The sequence below is a fragment of the Sinocyclocheilus anshuiensis genome, unplaced genomic scaffold (genome assembly GCF_001515605.1).
Source record: "Sinocyclocheilus anshuiensis isolate Anshui unplaced genomic scaffold, SAMN03320099.WGS_v1.1 scaffold197, whole genome shotgun sequence".
Classification (NCBI taxonomy): Eukaryota; Metazoa; Chordata; class Actinopteri; order Cypriniformes; family Cyprinidae; genus Sinocyclocheilus; species Sinocyclocheilus anshuiensis.
In genome coordinates, this window is record NW_015540856.1 from 293,599 (window position 1) to 315,303 (window position 21,705).

The following is a 21,705-nucleotide window of genomic DNA, read 5'->3' on the forward strand; positions in this document are numbered from 1 at the left end:
AAACTTGAAATCGCATCATATGACCCCTTTAACTAAAATTACACTGACATCACCGGACCAGGAATGACCACATTCTGAAGGTCCAACATTGAGTCGGTCCAGGGTCAGTGTGAGTTAATGGATTCATCACTCGTGTTCATGAGTCATTGGCTGCCATGAATTGGCTGTTCATGAGTCACTTACGACTGTGCAGCTTTATCTCTCTCCTACGATGTCCTATAATCGGAAGAATATCACCCACACATTCCCTCCTCACAACACAGTAACTCATTAAAGTTCATGAAATATTGTATAGACAGTAGAGCTAAAAATATTGGGGAAAGGTTCAAATGTTCAAAAATGCTGTTCTTTTGTACTTTCTAGTCATCAAAGAATCCTGAAAAATGAATTGCATCACAGTTTCCACTAAAACATTAAGAAGCGCAACTGTTTTCAACACTGATAATAATCAGAAATGTGTCTTGAGCAGCAAATCAGCATATTAGAATGATTTCTGAAGATCATGTGACAACTGAAGACTAGAGTAATGATGCAGAAAATTCAGCTTTGATCACAGAAATAAATTACATTTTAACAAATATTCACATAGAAAACAGCGGTTTTAAAATGTAATCATAATTCACAATATTACTGTTTGTACTGTATTTTTGATTAAATAAATGCAGCCCTGATGAGCAGAAGAGACTTCTGTCAAGAACATTTAACTTTTGACTGATAGAATATTATATTATTATATATAACATCAACTGTATAAGAATGATATAATCACATGTGTTCATCTGTAAAAGCATGGCAACCCACATAAAACTCTGTTTGTGACTCGTGCTTAGAAAGCACTGAGAGTCTAGTCTGTATGCTGTCTGTTCATCATACGGTTCAGTGAAATCACTAAACGGTCTTACCTTCCTCTATGACGCGGCCCTTATCATCCAGCATGCCCTGCACCTCACAGCCTCTCACGTACACCAGCCCGGCCTGATCCACAAACGGCTGCCGGCGGTCAAAGCGCATGCCGTATAGCAGGTTGGGCCGCACCGTGATCAGAAAGCAAACGTTGTGCTTGTGCAGCGCTGTAAGAACAATGACGATCTGAGCTGTTGTCGTATTTCTATTTGCTGCCATATCGGCTTCACTGGCTATTACATGGCAGATACAGACTAGACATTCAACAATATTAACAAATACAATACAATAAAAAAACATTTTATAAAATTCTACTTGGACAAAAAAGACAAGATTTTGTACATATTCCACAAAAGATTCTTTAAAATGTACTGATAAAAAAGTACAGGTTTTTCAAGGTCAATCTTACCAAATAAGCCCTTAAAAGTTTGTTCTGATAAAAATCATTGTGTCATAACAATAAAAATCAGGCAGAAGTTGGTGCTACAACATTGACATTTTGCAGCTTCTTCACCCTTCAATAAAAGCAACAGGATTTATTTCAAATCGTTTGTTATTTTGACATTCTAGCCATTCTGCGTGCCATTTCTCTAATATGTATTGGCTGTTTAAGGGCTTTATGTCTGAGGGTGGGATTTGGTAGAACAGAATGAATTTATCATGCTGATATTTGATCATGCAAAACTCACCGTCAAAAGGCTAGAGCAAGTGCTATTTTAGTGTCACTAATAAACTATTATAGATTTTGTTAATATTTTGAATTAATCAGGTTTTATATTTTCTGTTTTCATTTTAATTATAATAAAATTTTTAGCAATTTTGTTGTGTATTTTTTTCATTTTTATTAGATTTCTTACATCGTTTTTAGTTTTAGTTATTTTAGTACTTTAAATAAAAATGAGAAATGTTGCCTTGGCAACCAGATGAATTTTTAAAATATTTTATTTTAACGATCTTTTCGTTGTTGATAACTCTGGGATTGCTCGATGTTTTCATGTGTAGTGAATAGTTTTTAGATGTGTTGCTAGTGCTTGCGGAGTCATCTTTATCCTCCCACTCGTTTTTGATGTTATCCCGGACGTTGAGGTTAATGGTGACGCAGGCCAGTTCTCTCCGATGTTTGGCTTGGCCACCTCCACGATAGAAAACGACGCTATGGTCTGGGCCATTCTAGCCCATCCTCCAAACACCACTCCTCCGTACTCTGACTGCCTGTGGGACACAAGCACACAAACACAGCAGATCATAAACCAGGACGCTCACGCTCTTCTTTGCCAATGAATTCCAGGGGTTTTCAAGCTCCAAAATGACAACTATCACGACAGGGGCATTTTTCTTTTTGTGATGGCAATTATTATCAAAGCAACTGCGATTACTTTTTATTTCATCTGCTTTCACTATTTTGGCCACACATTTCCTACATTCTTGCTACCAAAACACCTCCTAAAAGTCCTGATGCAAGTCATGGGAAATGGCCTTTAGAGGAGAATCAATATGAAAACCAAAATCTTTTGTTAAGATGCTGAAAATGTTTTTAGACTGAGAACAAACCATGGCTTCATCCGTAACATGACGTCCTCGATATCCTGCCGGATTTCATAGGTGGACTCCAGGCGGAAGAGGTTGAAGTTTCTCAAAAGATAGTCATGCAGGGTCAGAAACTGCAGGTTCAGATTGGGAAGAGCTAAACAACCTGCAGATTCACAAACAACAACAAAAAAAAGAGTTTTCGACTGTTTTACTGAATTTTAGGTTACGTTTTTTAGACTCGCACTGCTTAAAACCAGTTAAACTCTGCAGACCCGGATACGGGTCCAAAATCGCGTTAAAAATGTTTATGCTTCATTTACATAGCCTTCCTTATATGGTATCAGCCCATATATGGGTTCATTTGAAAGCTTGGAGTGTCTTCTTTACAAAGAATACCATACATTTTGGTTTTTATATTCAGAAAGCAGTAAAATTAAGCTTAGAAATGTATTCGTCCCACACACGAATTTCCGCCTAACCATTGCGAATAATTTTTACGAAGAATGTGTATTTTATATATTTTTCACAAAAAAGTCAAGTCATATATCACAAGAAAGCTCTCATTCTCAGGAATTTGACGATGTAGATTATTTCATTGTGTGACAATCACAGATCGAATTATCTTCAATAGAATCGCGATGTAAAATTTTGTCACCTCTGAGCGAATTTACATTTCATAGCACATCGTAGCACTGCTTCAGTCAGCCGCAAACAGCCACAAATATCTATATACTCTATATTATCTTTTAGATTAGGATCTCTTCTTTCAAACAAGACCATTTTCACGTTTCTGCGTGCTTCCATCGGTGAGATATATAGTGTTTTGTCCAGATTGCGCAATAGACGCGCTTCTGGCAAACACGCACTCTCCATATCAAAAGCGCTCTCAGCCAGCGCGTCTGATGTTATAGAGATCTGTGTTCGCTTGTGGACTGCAATTGGTCAGATTACATGTCTCTCAACTCAGCGGCCATTTCAGAGCCGTGAAATTTGACACCTCTGCGTCACTAGAGGGGGGAGAGGGGGGTCTTCACATCCGGGAATTTACCGCTGGGTGTTTTGGACTCTGTAGTTTTTGGACTCTATGTTTTGAAGGCGATTTTCCCTCACAGAAAGGGTACTGCACATGCGGCTCGGATAATATCAATCTATCATAATCATATTACAAGTTATATATGGTGAAGAACGTTCAGCGGCGCCGTGGAGAGGAATGAACGCGCGTCTGGTACGGCTTTACGAGCGTGTGTTTGCGACGTTTTTGATATTTGAATCTTTGTTTTGAAATGTAAAAGCACAGCTAGCAATCTGATACACTGTTTATTTACAGAAAAGTACAGTACATTATGCATTTCAGTGAATATACAGTAAATATACATGGATTATTACAGTGCTGTGTGGATGAACTGATATGTGTTTGTTTGACGCTGTTTGTTTGTTTGAATGTTAGAGATAGCTGCCGGCTAGCGAATTAGCTCAGCTCTGGTCCAGGGATGCAAGGATATTGTCAGAGAGATGCTCTGGATACAGGAGTGAGTCAACTGATGAGGTGAGAGATGCTGTGAATCAGTATCCCTATACAGAATGCACATAAATGAATTATATAAAGCTGGAGGATATGGATTCTATTTTAGATTGTGATAGACCAGATATATTTTATAATGTAGACAGTCTTGTGCATCCTGAAATAATTAAACTTGATTGTAGAATAAACAATATTTGAAATTTGGTCCAATTCGCTTGTGCCATTTTGTATATTACTACTTAGAAAAACATAAAAATGAAACATAATTCAATTAATAATCAATTAAAGTGCTTATGGCACAGAGTAATATAGGATTGTGGGGTTAATGTGTTTTATAAAGCCTGTTTTTGCAAAGGAAACTCACAATGACACATTTAGATGCAGAAATAGACAATTTGACTCGCTTCACTTATAATGTAATAACTCCTGTTTAGAAGCTGTTATTTGAAAGATTCTTTTTTTCTGGTACTTTTTGGCATCTAGTGGCATCAAACCTAATAGAACCTGAATTACAGAATTTCAAAAAAATAATTTGTTTTAAAACTCCAAAAGCGCCTGTTTTTTTGTGTTTATTGTAATATTTGAAAAATATATAATGTTATTTATAAAGAATTACACTCATATTTTGTAGTTCAAAGGGTTTTCTTTACAATGAAACCATTTTTTTTTTCATTTCCTCCATTGTATGTGTGTAGGGCAAACATTTGAATTTGAGTATGTCAAATTTAGGCGAAAATACCAAAAAACGCCATGAGCATAAGTGGTTAAAACTTAAAATGTAGTGATGCACTGAAATTAATTTAGTGGTCAGTGGTTTGGTAAGAAATTCAAGTTCCATTTAGCCAAAAACGAAAATTTATTTAATATTATCTATATTAATATTAGATATTATTAAATCAAATTGATTTAATAATCAACACTAAAACAAAAATCTTTGTATATATAAAAGTTGTACATATTAAAAAAAATTAAGTTAAACTTTTTAATTATGCTTCTACTCAAATTCGTTGTTGAACATAATTTCAGCCATCCAAAACGGTTTCAAACTATTTCCTGTTGTTGACATTTTGGTGCATCACCATTAAAATTGTATTACCTACAGGAAAATTCTGTCTTTATTTACTCATCATTTTTACTCAACCATTTTTTTCCTTCTGTAGAACAGAGTAGAATTTTTGAAGAATCTTCACGCAGCTTTTTACAATTTTGTATAAACAGACACAATCAAGGCACCAAGTGGCGTTTTGCATTAATGACATTCACCGTTTTTTTTTTGGTTTTTTTTTCTGGCATTTTTCAAAGCTTCTTTGGAAGGGAAGATTATCAGTAAATAATGACAGAAATATGTGCATGTTCCTCACATACACACACACACACACACACAAATCCTCATAAATAGTACACGAGTCATGTGGGCCAAGTTATGACATTTTTATGTATCATTTGTGCTTTATGGAACTTGAAATACTTGGTCACTATGAACTGTTGTTGTATGGAAAAGAGCTGATCATTCTTCAAAATGAAGAAATACAGTAATACATGTTAGGAAAGAGTAAAAGAGTACATCCATTTTTTGTTGAACTATTCCTCTAATTTCATTAAAGCATAGGTATGAGACACAATAGTATGATGATTATATGGTGAACTCGTATGCGCTGATGCCCACCTTCTCCAGAGTAGTACTCAGTGGGAATGATGTTCTGGTCCCAGATGATCTTCTCAGTGGGGTACAGAGGCATTTGGTTGAGCTGTTCTATCTGGGAGATTCGTCTCTCATGGCGGGACACCTGAACAGAAGTGAGAAGTGTTTCATGGGGTTTGTTTCCTCTTGGCCAGCTCCTCCATTAACCACCGAATCTGTGCTATTATGGTTTACCCTTCAAACACAGCAGATGGCCAAATGTAGGCTACATACATCACAGTGCAAGAGGGCCAATCACATCCCACGAGCATTTTAAAGGGACATCCAGTACCATCAAACCAAGATGCACAGTGTAATTATTTTCCAGCACATCTTGGTCCTTGATTAAAAATTTGCCTGTAAATCTAAATATTGTGTTTGAGTCATTTATTGTAAATTGTGCAGTGGAAATCCCACAGTCTCCAAACTTTCTCAAAATAAATTGTTATACACAGTGCATGCATAATAAAGATGTGGATTTGTCTGAATTAAGTTTTCCTCTAAAATTTTTCCTGTACTTCCTGATGATTATAAACCCTGTCTATTATGTTTCCATTCAAAATTCAAATGAGCTAAAACTGAGACAACTCATCTGAGAAAACATTTCAATGAGAAAGCGAGTCAGGCGGCTCACGTGGGATGCAGCTTTGAGAAAATCAAATGAATTAATCAGGAGTGTTTGGGCAGCTTATCCTGTTAAAGCTTAATTAAGTGTTTTATCTGGTTTGTGACCTGCTCTGACTCCATTGTGGGCCGCAGCACATGCACAGAACCAGATTTCAGCTGCTCAACGCTCAAATGACCGCCTGACACCGGCTCCATCAACACAGCATTAAAGAGGAAATGCTCAAGTTCTTGATGAGATTTGGAGCGGGTAATTAAAACACTGAAGCAGGACCACCGATGGGCCTGGAACATCTTAAACGTCTGCAACAGGTTAAAAATACACTCTAAGTGAGTGAGAATTGAAGCCATTCACAGCCGACAGCCTCAAACGCTTACAAATTGAGCATGTAGCAAGCGGAACTCAATCCACAATCAGAAACAAAATCAGCAGCTCTGGTCATTTCATGCAAAACCTTCTGAACATATTTGTCCCCCGACACTACATCTCTGTGAGCTGAGCCGAAACAAACTACATGAGCAGCACGGTCCCTCAAACCTAATGAACAAATAATGCTGCTCACGTCAACCTCTACAGGGCTCGACTATAAGGACTGGCCGATGACCTGGAGCCAGCATGAAAGACACTCGGGACAGCTGACTGAACCATTGTCATGAAAGTTTATCATAGGCACAAGTCTTGCCAATTTAAACATTCAAGCGATTTAAACCAATCAAGCGCAAGACGATGAGAAAAAGAACACCATTCGATAATTCTAACACTGAGTTGAGTTCTCTTTCACATGTTTTTGCGCTTGAACGGACAAATCCAAACAAATTATGTGAAAATACCCATCTTGGTATCCTCGTAAATACACTCGGTTATGTCTAAATGTATATAGTCAAGAAAGAAATCAGAAGTGCATTAGTATATTAGATCTGTGCATTAGGTCTTAAAGTGACAGCAGCCTAATTTGCCAGCTGTCATTAATAATAATCAAACAACACAAGACAAAAAGAAAATCTCTCCCTGCACTTGACAATAGGGCTGGGACAATAAATCGATGCATCACAAATCGAGAAATTATTCTGCATCGATTCTTAGATTTTCCGAAGGCGTCACAATTCTCTCTTGAATCGATTCTGAGCTTAGTTTTTAACAGCAGATGGTACTGCGTGCTTTAGAAATAGCTGTATTCTGCTTGCTTCCAGTTCCTTACACACGCACCATTTGAACCTAAAATAATCATTCATAAAGTTAAAGTTTATCATAGGCACAAGTCTTGCCAATTTAAACATTCAAGCGATTTAAACCAATCAAGCGCAAGACGATGAGAAAAAGAACACCATTCGATAATTCTAACACTGAGTTGAGTTCTCTTTCACATGTTTTTGCGCTTGAACGGACAAATCCAAACAAATTATGTGAAAATACCCATCTTGGTGAGTATCCTCGTAAATACACTCGGTTATGTCTAAATGTATATAGTCAAGAAAGAAATCAGAAGTGCATTAGTATATTAGATCTGTGCATTAGGTCTTAAAGTGACAGCAGCCTAATTTGCCAGCTGTCATTAATAATAATCAAACAACACAAGACAAAAAGAAAATCTCTCCCTGCACTTGACAATAGGGCTGGGACAATAAATCGATGCATCACAAATCGAGAAATTATTCTGCATCGATTCTTAGATTTTCCGAAGGCGTCACAATTCTCTCTTGAATCGATTCTGAGCTTAGTTTTTAACAGCAGATGGTACTGCGTGCTTTAGAAATAGCTGTATTCTGCTTGCTTCCAGTTCCTTACACACGCACCACTTGAACCTAAAATAATCATTCATAAAGTTCAAAAAGGTTGAAGCGAATTACAAGGATGTTCACAGTGGGCTGTGTTGACATTAATCTCGCATCATAAAAGCCGATGTGCAAGTACATTTAACCACTTACATTCTTTGGCCGAACGCACAAGCGCTCTTCTTCGTGAGCATTTGAGTGTGCGGTTAAAAACTAGCCTAGAACGCCACCTGCTGTTAAAAACTAAGCTCAGAATCGATTCCAGAGAGAATCACGATGCATTCCGAAAATCTCAGAAACGATCCACAAATCGCGATGCATTGATTTATTGTCCCAGCCCTACTTAACAAATAACCTCTATTAATTTAATTTATACAGTGAAGACAGTGTTATTTTACATTTGATTATTAAAGGTTTGTACCTGAATACTACTGTTAGTAGGGGTGGGCGCTATACCGGTATGAACGTTTTATGTTGTTCCATGATATGGATTTTGCTATACCATGGATACTGTTATATATTAATTAATTCAAATTTAGCATTTATATATGTTTGTTCAATTTGGTACGCTTTGCAAATTTGAACACAAATGACGATAAAGAGTCGAGGCTGAACGTTTTTGTCCTCTGTGTGCAACGCTGTACTACACAGGCATTAGTAATCAAACACAGAGCATTGTAACAGACCAAATTAACAGAGCACAAATTGCCTACTCCAGTGGTTCCCAAACTGAGGGGTGCGGCAAGGCTGAGGGATCGTGTACAGTCAGCAGATTATTTTGCAAAAGAAACCTCTGCAGGGTGATAAAGACTACACTACATAAGTTTCCTGCTTATCATGCGGCCACTTGCCTGATAAGTAAATAATTGAATGCAAAATATTAATTTGACAGATTTTAATTCCCTCAATATGACTCGATCGCTACTTTATCAGTTGTAGCAGTTGTGGTTGTATCAATAACAGACCACTAGGTGGAGCGATTGAAGAATCAGAGTTGTATTGCAGGCATCCACGTAGAAATATAAATGAACGACGCATGGTTCTGCTCTAATCATGTAGTAAACTTAAAGCAGACTATGAATATACTTAAGATTCACAAATACCAAAACAACGTGTCTACACTAGATGCAAGCGGCGCGATGTGTCAAAAGCAAATAGAACCCAGTGATGTTCTCTGCTGTAGATTCGGTGCGACGTGACACGACAAATCCATGACAGTAAACTGATGCCGCGTTCTATTTCCGACAAACTTCAGCGGTCTGACACAAAGAACAATTTCAAATATTCATAAGAGAATCGTGTAAAAATAGTTTCATCAAAAATATTAAGTAGCACAAATGTTTACAACATTGATAATAATCAGAAATGGTGACTGAGCAGCAAAGCATATTAGAATGATTTCTGAAGGATGAAAATTAAAATGCTGAAAATTCTGCTTTGATCACAGGAATACAGTAGCCTATGTTAAAACATTCAAATAGATAAATTAAATTGACAATATTTCACAATATGACAGTGTTTACTGCATTTTTAATAAATAAATGTAGCCTTGGTGAGCATAAGAGACTTTCCAAAAAAAATAAAAAAGAGGGGGTGGGGAGGCCTTGAAAATATTTTTCCTCTACAAAAGGGGGTCCCGGCAGAAAAAGTTTTGGAACCACTGGCCTACTCAAACACACAATATTTAATTTAATTCATACAGGCTTACCTCATGTTGCACGTTTGCACTTTTTGAGAAAAAGAAAATGGCACAATAAAAAAAGACTTTTCAGGTCTATGTCCAATCCCTCACTTTTTTCTAGTTATGTAAGGTTAAAATATTTTGCCTGTAATTTTTTTTTCTCATATTGCAATATAATATCGATATCGCCTGAACAGTGTAAAATATCGTGATATAAATTTTAGCTCATATCGCCCACCCCTAACTGTTAGACCCACCTGAAAGCATTGTTTACTTTGCTCTATTGCTTGTAATGTGTTTATTTTTTCTTGTTTTATTACGGATTGTTCATTTGCCTTTAAATGGACAGTTTAATGGGTCTTCAGGGCTAAGCAATTACCACATTTGGGCCAGTCAGACCACATGTCCCTGCTTTTAATTCCAGCTTATACCCCCTAAGAAAGAGTGGTTCTACCACATTCAGAACTGACATTAGCAGTCAGCAGAGTATGTATCCTGAGGCTATTCACATTGTTGCAGGGGACTTTAATCATGCAGATTTAAAGGTAGTGCTCCCTAAATTCTATCAGCACATTAAATGTGCTACTAGAGGAGCAATTACACTGGACAAGGCCTACTCAAACATTAAGCGGGGTTTTAGAGCTAAGCAATTAGCACATCTGGGCCAGTCAGACCACATGTCCCTGCTTTTAATTCCAGCTTATACTCCCCTAAGAAAGAGTGTTTCTACCACATTCAGAACTGTTAGAACTTGGCCTGAAGGTGCCTCTCTTGAGCTGCAGGACTGTTTCGAGTCAACAAACTGGGATGTTTTCAAACATCAGGATTTGGAGCAGTATACAACAGCTTTCCTCGCCTACATTAGGTACTGCATGGACTCTGTTACAGTGGAAAAACGCATCCGGGTTTATCCTAACAAGAAGCCTTGGATGACCAAAGAAGTGCAGTGCCTGCTCAGGGAGAGGAACGCTGCGTTCAGGGCTGGTGATGAAGAGCTGTATAGTGCGGCCAGAGCCAAACTGAAGAGAGGAATCAGAGTAGCTAAGGCTGAACACAGGAGGAAGATCAATGATTGCTTCCAGAACAACAACTATAGGGAGGTGTGGAAAGGGGTACAGTATATTACCAACTACAAACCCAGCAACCTCTTGGCTGATGGTGGTGACGCGTCGCTGGCAGAGAAGCTGAACCACTTCTTCGCCCGCTTTGAGGTGGTGTCACCGGAGGAAACCACACTACATCCATAACACACAGCAGCCATATCCTCACAGTGCAGGAGCACGAGGTGAGATGCACATTGAGGGAAGTGAACCTGAGAAAAGCCACGGGACCCGATGGCATCCCTGGACGGGTGATGAGGGAATGCATGGATCAGCTGGCTGGGGTCTTACTATGATCCTTAACCAGTCCCTGTCCCAGGCCGCTGTACCACTCTGCCTGAAGTCTGCTACAATAGTCCCACTTCAAAAGAAGACTGTCATCAGTAGCCTGAACGATTATCGCCCAATAGCACTGACACCTGTTATTATGAAGTGCTTCAAGAGACTGGTTCAGACTCACATCTCCCACCCGGGTTTGACCCATACCAGTTTGCCTATAGAGTCAATAGGTCCACAGAAGATGCCATAGCAACAGCCCTCCACACTGCTCTGTCCCATCTGGAGCTGCAGGGGAACTATGCTCGGCTGTTATTTGTAGACTTTAGCTCAGCGTTTAACACCATCCTCCCCAACATGCTAGTGTCCAAACTGTCAGATCTGGGAATATCTCACTCAGTTTGTCTTTGGATCAAGGACTTCCTTACTGACCGCTCACAGAGGGTAAGAGTAGGCTCTCGCATTTCCTCAGCTCTCAGCCTCAGCTCTCCTCAGGGCTGTGTGCTGAGCCCCCTACTGTACACACTCTACACACATGATTGCACCCCTGTCCATGCCACTAACACTATAATTAAGTTTGCTGATGATACCACCGTGGTGGGGCTCATCTCTGGGGGAGATGACGCGTCTGCCTACCGGGATGAGGTGGAGCAGTTGTCTGTGTGGTGTACAAAAAACAACTTGATCTTGAACACCACCAAGACCAAGGAGCTGATAATAGACTTCAAAAGGAAGAAAACAGACATTCAGCCTCTTTTCATCAGCGGTGACTGTGAAACATCATGTGTGTTGTAGACATGGAGTGTTCATCTCTGTTGAATGTAAGATGAATAGTTTACATGCCAAGCCATATCTGTTTTATATAATGCGATAACTTAACTGATCATTATGTGCAATATTGAATGAGTCGTGCAACTCTGTTGAATGTGAGATCAAACCGTTTACATGCTTAAACTATCTGGTTTTGAATACTGCAATAATTTAACTGAACATTTTGTGTATTGTTGAACATGAGTCGTGACTGTTGAATGCGAGACGTCTTCTGTGTGTAATGTTGTGTCACTGTTCCTGTCATCTGTGCACTATTTATTAGATTATTTATTTATTTATTTTTTCTTTACACTATGCACCCAAAGGATTGCATTCAATTTCGTTGTACTTGTACAATCACAATAAAGATATTCATTCATTCATTCATTCACCCAAAAATGAAAATTAGCCCATGATTTACTCACCTTCAAGCCATCCTAGGTGTCTACGACTTAAACACCCATTCACTGACATTATAAAGCTTGGAAGAGCCAGGACATTTTTTAATATAACTCCGATTGGATTCGTCTGAAAGAAGTAAGTCGTAGACACCTAGGATGGCTTGAAGGTGAGTAAATCATGGGCTAATTTTCATTTCTGGGTGAACTATCCCTTTAAAAATGTTTGAACTTTATATTAGTAGTTAGGTTTGTAGTTTTTACTGTGATATCAAAACTGGAATCGAGAATTGTCAAATTTCACTGGTATCTAAAATTTACATGGTTCAAAAACAACAAAAATAACTTTTTTCAGCAGGACTAAATCTGTATTTCAAAAATATTTGGTGGAAATGAACATATGGTATAAATGCATGTTCGGAATACCCAGAACATCCCCCAGTGAGTGAGTTTTTATAGCATGTGACAATATATAAACAAAATATGCTTGTAAGAATGCATTATCTAATTAGGAACATTATCTATTGGGAAGCAGGAATATTGTCCTGTGACAATCTCTGTAAAAACATTCCTATGCTCATTTGGATGTCTGTGACACAAATAAACATATTTGCTAGAAAATAAGGGTTTGAATAGCTGTTTGTGTGAATTGTATGAATGTGAAAAAATGTTCCCCATCACAAATGTGTGAAATTAATGTACCATATGTTACTGTTAAATTAGATGGGCCTGTTTTTTTTATTATTATTACTTGTCAGTACTAAACAAAACATATTTACGGTCTACATTTTTTTTTGGCAAGCTTGTTTTAGTGCATCCTGGTGCTGCTGCCTTAGAAACTGGCCAAAACAAAGTACAGCAGAAAAAAGGAAACACTCTTATATACTTGTGATATTTGAAGATGTCCCTACCAGCAGTTCCAGAAGGAATTCTTTATGGTAGGCTGTGTCTTCTCCATCAGGAAGCTCAGGCAGGAGACACAGGTATGCTGACACCCGGTGGAGGGTATTGGGACTACGTGCAGAAAGATGAACAAGCACGATTGAGTCACAAATGAACAGAAGCGCACAGAGCCCACTCCACCTCTGAGCAAGCTAAAGGGCGTCTGCATCAATTTGCACGTAATGTAATTTCTCAAACATTTTTCAGAAATATCATAACCTGAAAAAAGTCCAAAGCATTTGAGTCGGCAGGATTCTCAAATCTACAAAAGCAAATGGTTACACTCCATTTGCCAAGATATCATGACATCATCAATTAACCACTAATCTCAATATTTGTAATGTTCTCAGTAGCCTGTTTTATGAAATAAGTGGATAGATGCAAATCAGAAAAGCATGACATAAGAGTATTCTGAGAAGATGCAATAGGAACTATAAAATGGCAGGCATCAAAGAGCAAAGGCTGGTCAACTCTAGCTGAAAACGCAGAGTAAAAAGTGATCCACACATTTAAAGCTACTAGAATGAATGACATCTTTCTGCGTTTGAAAGACTAATTGATGATTACATGAGACACAATACATTTCAACAAGCTGTACTATTACTTTCAGCATTCAAAATACCTTCTGATGTTCATTCATGTTTATTTTGTGCTATAACTAGTAGTGCAGATGAAGAGATGATCGGTTCATGTGCCGCTTGAACTGAGGCTACAGCGATCTGTCACACCCCATTAAAGAGCGCCAAAACCAAAATTATTGTTTGGATTTCTTAATAAAATTGACAGCATTTGAAAACTGAGACTTTGCTTCATATCAAAAGTAACAAAGCACAAACCTTATAGCAAATTATTGGATGTGAAGTGCCCGACAATAATGTTTTATACATCAACTGAAAACTGCATAGATTGATTCTTGGAATTGAAGAATTGACATCAGTTCATCAAAACGACAATCAATTAAATTCAAGAAATATCACCTCATCCATTTTGCATAAAGGCTCATTCTGACTGCAAACAATTCTTCTTTAAACTTCATTTGGTGATGTAATTTCAACTGAAACAGGAAGACGGGGCGGGACATATCGAGCAGCCCCACCCCCTTTTTTAAATAGCCAATAGCATTTTGTTTATAATACCACAGCTTGGGCCAGAGCCTTTGAGCTCAGTAAAGCCGCATTTGACAGCGTATGACAGCCACAGTCTAATAGATTAGCCCTTTAGATTCAATATGAAACTGTTACTAAAGCAAAACAGTGATTATAATGATGCTGAGGATGTGGTTTGAAACTTGTGTAATTTATGTTGGTGCAGGGTGTTTATTGGAGACTTTAATTGAAGAGATAATTGACAGATTAATCGATTATCAAAATAATTGTTAGTTGTGGTCTATTTTGGAAAACACCAGTCTAAAACTCCCTGATATTTCTATTAGTATTTTTATAGTATGATTGTGGGAACCCTGTCTGCAGTTAAGAGACTTTATCATCAAGCTTTAATCTAATGGGCTGTATCTCACTCTCTCTCTCTGAAGAGATAACTCTCGCGTGTCCACGGCAGCCACATTAGACAGGGCAAAATCACTGAGCTCAGGGAAATGAGCAAACGCTGCTCTCTGAAAAACAAACAGCAGTCACAGAACTTCTGAAACATCTGACAGCAATGAATCATCACAAACCACATGACCATTACAGAATATACTCAGGTGGATATTCCTACATCTTTAAAGATTATATGGGAACCATCTTTGAACATATTCATTACTGAACCTGAGTGCTGCAGATAACAGCAGACCACAGGCTCTGGATCATCTGCTCATGGCTTCTGTGCATTTAAAATCTATTCATTTAGATAAAGGAGCATATTACTACAAATTATTTATAGGTAAAATACAGTGTGCACAGTATAATAAGAGTACAAATCAGGATTCCCACTCGTTTTAACCAATCAATTTCTAAGGCTTTTCAATCACTTAAATTTTCACTCCCAAACTTTTAATCTTTTACTCTTAAAATGGCGCTGAAATGACAAAACCGCATTGTTTTATGCACTGGGTGATGGGAATAGACTGTTTTTAAAACTGAAAAAAAAAAATAAACAATAATAATTTTAAATATAACTCATAGTTGTTTTTTTATTTGCCAGATCAATATTATACAAAGTATAGTGTTATAAATAGAGCCCGACCGATATGGGTTTTTTGGGGGCCGATACTGATATTAGGGAGTAAAAAAAGTCTGATATGGATATATCGGCCGATATTCTTTGTGTATATTATAGTACAGTACCAGTCAAAATTGTGGACACTTTCCCATTTGTGTGTCCAAACTTTTGACTGGTACTAGAATACAGTATATACATTAACAGAATATATATACATAAACACATGGCGTATTCTCCACCAAATTCGGGGGATCCCTTCAGCTCGAGGAGCCCTCTCGAACACCACCCTCCGTGCGTCGGTAGCCCCTCGGGATCACCAGATCGGTCGGCGCCGGACTGCAAATTTAACTGCCCGTAACTCCCGGACCCCGGGGGCTATTGACACGGGGGTGGTCTCATTTGAAAGGGGGCCTCGAGACTTACACTCTATTCGACATTCGAGAGGGTTCCTCGACCTGAAGGGATCCCCCGAATTTGGTGCAGATCCGCCACGCCTTTACGGAGATATGGCCGTTCAAAGTTTCAATGGTATTCTATACACTTTAGCTTTGAAGCGTTTCATCCAGGTCGCCAGAAGCAAACAGCGCGCTATGCTGGACAAACTACGTAATTACACCATTTACAAGCATTTTGTTTGCGTTTTATGTTCTGTAAAAAAATGTTGATATTGGTGGCATATCGGCGGCATATTTGGCGATACCGATATATCTGCGACAGGTTCATATCGGCCGATAAAATCGGCAAAATTATATATCGGTCGGGCTTAGGGATGTTAATTTCGGTTATTTTTCCTGACCGACAATCGACGCCCGTTAACCGATTATTAACCGTTAACCGACAAGATTATTTTAAATTAGAAAGGATAAGTGTCTGTGAACCGTTAAAAATACTAACATTTGTTTCCCGGGGATTCATTTTACATCAAGTCAAGTCAAGTCTGCTTTATTGTCAATTCTTCCACATGTACAGCACATACACAAACATAATAAAGCTAGGCTATATATATATATAAATAATAATATATTAATATAATAATAAAATAATAATAATAATAAATAGGCCTATACAAGAAATATATTTTTGCTTAAATAATAAATTAAGAAAACGAAAAAAAAAAAACTGTGCAACAAGTAGCCTAGTATGCAGAATTTCGGTTCATTTTTGTGCTGCGCAAAAGGAAACAGACGGCAGAAAGCAGCATCCTATTTTCCTTTAGGCTTATTGTACAAAAGCACAAAGATTTTTTTTATTGTGAATGTAGCTACACAAATAAAGGCAAACCTTTTACAATTCCGATTATCTTTAGGACTAAAAGGAGTAGTTTCTTCCACTGTTAAAAACACACTGCTCAGTTTAAATATGTAGTAAAGTCTGTGCCGTTAAGCGTTATCACCGCACCGCCGTGATATTATGCAAAACATTTTGTTTTACGTGGATATTGGAACGCCAGTGAAGTAGGCTACATAATAAATTATATTTTGGCATTCGAATACATCGCGAATACGGAAACATTTGATTTTGTGTCGAATGAGAGACCCAACGTTGGTCTCAGTTTCGTTTTAGCCTAAATTAATTAGTGTTGGCGTTTATATAGCTATAGCTTCTTATATTTTTAATTCTTGTTCTTTTCTAACTTTTCTAAATTGAAAGGATTTGTTGTGGAGTGAGGGGAACTAAAATAGCCTAGCTATGTTTATAGTGTTTATAGTGTTTAATAATATAATATTATAATAAAAAAAACAAAAAACATTTCTGAATGAAATAATAAAATGCGACATACTCTACTTGCATTTTTTTTTCTTCAAAAAAAAGAATTTTTTAATATATGCGTAGCGTATTTTAACCACGAACCAAACCTTTTTAAATATTTTGATAAATTACTGAAAAAAACGTTTTAAACCGTTTAACTGCCTGTATTAATCGGTCAAAAATTCTTACAGTCGGTTAACAGTTAAACGGTTAAAATTAACATAGAATTATTCTGGAAATGCACCACAGTCTGTGAAACAGGTGACAATGGTTGTCAAAACATAATGAATGCAGAACAGCCAATTCTAAATGTGTTTGCACAACAAAAAAAATTCCTTGAGTTTATATTTTTTTCCATGATTTTATCCATGACTGGAAATCACAATTTTAAAATTCCCTCAAATGCGTGTGGGGCCCCTGACGGACTGATGAGGGTGTGTGTGAGCTGGGTCACTTGTAGAGAGGTGATTCTGTCATAGTGAAGTGTGGTCATCTCTTTCTGCGTGAGTGCATTTCCTGTCTGATCACTGATCTCAAGCCAGTGTAGAACTTCAACATGTCCAGGAGCTGAACACAGTAACAACAACACCAATGTCAAGTGAAAAATGAACACAAATGTTAAATTATTAAGACAGAAAATTGTTGAAGCACAACATTATTTTTAAACCGAAACATTATCAAATCAATATCAGCAGACAAGTATGACTTTTTTTTTTAATTGTTATCAAACTCAGCCTGATCAGTACAATAAGCTAATATATATAGGCCACCTAATTATAGCCAAATGACTATTATTTCTAGTCAGCATACCCATTTTTAAACACAAACTACATTTTTTTTTTTTCATCCATGGCACACAACCATATTGACTTTATTTATAATAGAAAATTAGAAAGTTTCACACTAAAAGCATGATTTGCTGATGTGCTGTTCGTGTAATTTAATGTGATTTAAAAACATCAAAAATCCAGGTTTGCTGTGCTTGTTTACAGGGCTGCACAAGCTAAATGTTTTGATAATATATCAATACGTCTACAAAATAATACTAATAATAATTACTATTATTATTATTATTATTAAATGAAAACATAAAAAACTAAATAAACATCACTGGTATACTTCACTGTAAAAAATAACTGAGTATCTAAGGAAAATTATAATAATAATTTTATTTTACGTTACAACTATAAAATTACAATACGAATGAATATTAGCCTTAATTTCTTCTTTTTCAAAAATTAAACCAGCAAACTTTTATTTTAATGGAAAACTGCAGAAAGCTCTTAAAGCTTCTCTCTTGTTGACAAGCGCTTCTCATTACAAGCCTGGCAAGATGTTTGGTTTGGTGATTTAGTTCAATATATTTAAAATATATTCAAATAGAAAGCAGTTATTTTAAATAGTAAAAATATTTCACAATATTACTGATTTTGCTGGATTTTGGATCAAATAAATGCAGCCTTGGTGAGTAAAATTAAAAAATTAATTTTACTTTTTAATTAAAAAAAATTACTATGTATATGTATATTTATGTGCATATATAACTACCTCCACTCAAGTGATTGCGCCGGCGCTGCATGCGCACACACAGTTAAGTTTTGCTACCTTGACAATGCAGCCTGTTCATTATCATAATAAAATACAGTCAGTCAAACATATGGAAAAAAACACACTGCTCAGTTTAAATATGTAGTAAAGTCTGTGCCGTTAAGCGTTATCACCGCACCGCCGTGATATTATGCAAAACATTTTGTTTTACGTGGATATTGGAACGCCAGTGAAGTAGGCTACATAATAAATTATATTTTGGCATTCGAATACATCGCGAATACGGAAACATTTGATTTTGTGTCGAATGAGAGACCCAACGTTGGTCTCAGTTTCGTTTTAGCCTAAATTAATTAGTGTTGGCGTTTATATAGCTATAGCTTCTTATATTTTTAATTCTTGTTCTTTTCTAAATACTGTTAATTGAAAGGATTTGTTGTGGAGTGAGGGGAACTAAAATAGCCTAGCTATGTTTATAGTGTTTATTATAATGTATAATATAATATTATAATAAAAAAAACAAAAAACATTTCTGAATGAAATAATAAAATGCGACATACTCTACTTGCATTTTTTTTTCTTCAAAAAAAAGAATTTTTTAATATATGCGTAGCGTATTTTAACCACGAACCAAACCTTTTTAAATATTTTGATAAATTACTGAAAAAAACGTTTTAAACCGTTTAACTGCCTGTATTAATCGGTCAAAAATTCTTACAGTCGGTTAACAGTTAAACGGTTAAAATTAACATAGAATTATTCTGGAAATGCACCACAGTCTGTGAAACAGGTGACAATGGTTGTCAAAACATAATGAATGCAGAACAGCCAATTCTAAATGTGTTTGCACAACAAAAAAAATTCCTTGAGTTTATATTTTTTTCCATGATTTTATCCATGACTGGAAATCACAATTTTAAAATTCCCTCAAATGCGTGTGGGGCCCCTGACGGACTGATGAGGGTGTGTGTGAGCTGGGTCACTTGTAGAGAGGTGATTCTGTCGTAGTGAAGTGTGGTCATCTCTTTCTGCGTGAGTGCATTTCCTGTCTGATCACTGATCTCAAGCCAGTGTAGAACTTCAACATGTCCAGGAGCTGAACACAGTAACAACAACACCAATGTCAAGTGAAAAATGAACACAAATGTTAAATTATTAAGACAGAAAATTGTTGAAGCACAACATTATTTTTAAACCGAAACATTATCAAATCAATATCAGCAGACAAGTATGACTTTTTTTTTTAATTGTTATCAAACTCAGCCTGATCAGTACAATAAGCTAATATATATAGGCCACCTAATTATAGCCAAATGACTATTATTTCTAGTCAGCATACCCATTTTTAAACACAAACTACATTTTTTTTTTTTCATCCATGGCACACAACCATATTGACTTTATTTATAATAGAAAATTAGAAAGTTTCACACTAAAAGCATGATTTGCTGATGTGCTGTTCGTGTAATTTAATGTGATTTAAAAACATCAAAAATCCAGGTTTGCTGTGCTTGTTTACAGGGCTGCACAAGCTAAATGTTTTGATAATATATCAATACGTCTACAAAATAATACTAATAATAATTACTATTATTATTATTATTATTAAATGAAAACATAAAAAACTAAATAAACATCACTGGTATACTTCACTGTAAAAAATAACTGAGTATCTAAGGAAAATTATAATAATAATTTTATTTTACGTTACAACTATAAAATTACAATACGAATGAATATTAGCCTTAATTTCTTCTTTTTCAAAAATTAAACCAGCAAACTTTTATTTTAATGGAAAACTGCAGAAAGCTCTTAAAGCTTCTCTCTTGTTGACAAGCGCTTCTCATTACAAGCCTGGCAAGATGTTTGGTTTGGTGATTTAGTTCAATATATTTAAAATATATTCAAATAGAAAGCAGTTATTTTAAATAGTAAAAATATTTCACAATATTACTGATTTTGCTGGATTTTGGATCAAATAAATGCAGCCTTGGTGAGTAAAATTAAAAAATTAATTTTACTTTTTAATTAAAAAAAATTACTATGTATATGTATATTTATGTGCATATATAACTACCTCCATAAGCATACACATCTATTTTATAAACACATTTTTGTAAAAATGAAATGAAACATGCACAGATTAATTGTTCGTTGTAAGATCTACTGTATAACATGCATTTAGTGAACAGACGGTGAATTTTCATTTCATGCTGACTTTATCATAATGAGAAACAAAAAAAGCAGCAGAAGAAATGCTGGAATGACCGCTCACCTCCAGGTCAATCATGAATCTCTCACAGTAGTGAACCTTCTCCATGGAGACGGAGCCTAGAGCAACATGAACCACAAAACACACATTAAAGCAGTGATGACACCTCATTTCACACATGACATTCTGGGGTGGACGGAGGAAAAGCAGTGAAGAGAGAGAGTGACAGTATTATGATGGTCTCATAAACAGCATGCTCTGGCCTCTTCATGTCACACCATCTCCGGCCCGAACAGGTGGATGATGGGAGGAGGGCACGTCGGTCTGCATTGCCGGAGCGGTGAGAAGCGCCCGCAGGCGAGCAGCAGCTGCTCTGAAGCTGGGTCACGTCACAGGATGGTGAAAAACATGGAGAGATTCTCAAAGCTAAAATAAATCACCGCCTGAGGGGCGGCAGGAAGACTGAGGCCTTATGTGTAACAGAAATCAGCCACATCTTAACTTGTAGTGCAAATGTAGGCAAGTATTTAACAACTAAAATCTCTTTTAGTGTAATTGTACAAACGTCCAGCTTCAGCTCGAGTCTTACTGCTGTCAAATCTTGACTGATTTTGATCAAGTAAGCGTCAGAATAACTGCAGTAATATCTCCAGATGAACACTTACTGGACTGAAGCAGCTCAGCTTTACTTGATTCTCCATCAATCATGTTTTAGAGTCTCAAATCTGATCCTCAGGATCTTTTGAGGAGTGTTTATTTCTTCATCTCTCAATCATCACTGGATTGCATTGCATTA

The 21,705-nt window shown here is 36.7% G+C and overlaps 1 pseudogene; it reads right to left on the reverse strand.

Annotated features, from left to right (window-relative positions):
• The window catches only part of LOC107687845 (intron-binding protein aquarius-like), a 58,905-nt pseudogene that overhangs the window by 29,085 nt on the left and 8,115 nt on the right, over positions 1-21,705 (reverse strand).